Genomic DNA, 974 nt, shown 5'->3' with positions numbered 1-974 from the left:
GCGTTCACCTCGCAGTTTCGCAACCATCGTTGGTTGAGAAGTTTTCCAGTTTCAGCCAGGCGGTGAGAGTCACAGCATTTATACTTCGGTTCAAAAGCAATGCTATTAGCAAAGGAGAAAGGTATACCGGTCCCCTAAGCATTAATGAGCTCGACTATGCTTTACTCGCCATCGTACGCATCATTCAAAGGGAGTCCTTCTCGTCTGAGCTAAGATGAATTGATGAATTCTAAACGACTGCCCTCCAAAAGTAAACTTGTGACGCGCAGACGCGCACAAATATATACGTAAGATATAAAATAAGTATGATAATAGATTATACAATAGAAAACTATGAATATGGAATAGATTTGAATTGAATGCGCGCGCGCGCCATGATCAGGCGCAAAGGGTCACACTGGCCCAAATAAGGATCTGGCCACACTCTTAATGGCAAATTTCTCCGGGCGCGTCTGTCACACTCGGCCGCACCGGAGCGCTATATAAGGCGAGCTCCAGCCCTCGGGAGGCATTCAGTTTTCGGCCAGCGATCGGCCAAGTCCTCTTACAGGAGCTAAGGGTAAGGCAGCAAGGTATATTGGTAGGCAGTAACACATAGTCGGACCCCGACCATATCTTACGTCTATCACTTGTGGAAGACCTTAGGGCCTCTCTGTACGTCTCAATATTCGAAGACCTAAGGGCCTCCGTATTAGTCTATATATCTCGGTAGACCTTAGGGCCTCCGTGCACGTCTCAAATTTAGAAGACCTTAGGGCCTCTAACAACTTCTCAATCTTAGAAGACCTTAGGGCCTCTAACAACATCTCTCTTTTAGAACCCTTAGGGCCTCTACAAACTTCTCATCTTAGAAGACCTGAGGGCCTCTAACAACTTCTCAACCTTAGAAGACCTTATGGCCTCTAACCAACTTCCTGATCTTAGAAGACCTTCGGGCCTCTACCAACTTCTCATCTTAAAAGACCTGAGGGCCT

This window comes from Drosophila kikkawai, chromosome X, assembly GCF_030179895.1.
Source record: "Drosophila kikkawai strain 14028-0561.14 chromosome X, DkikHiC1v2, whole genome shotgun sequence".
Classification (NCBI taxonomy): Eukaryota; Metazoa; Arthropoda; class Insecta; order Diptera; family Drosophilidae; genus Drosophila; species Drosophila kikkawai.
The sequence above is the reverse complement of the archived record's forward strand: the minus strand, read 5'-3'. Positions refer to the sequence as shown.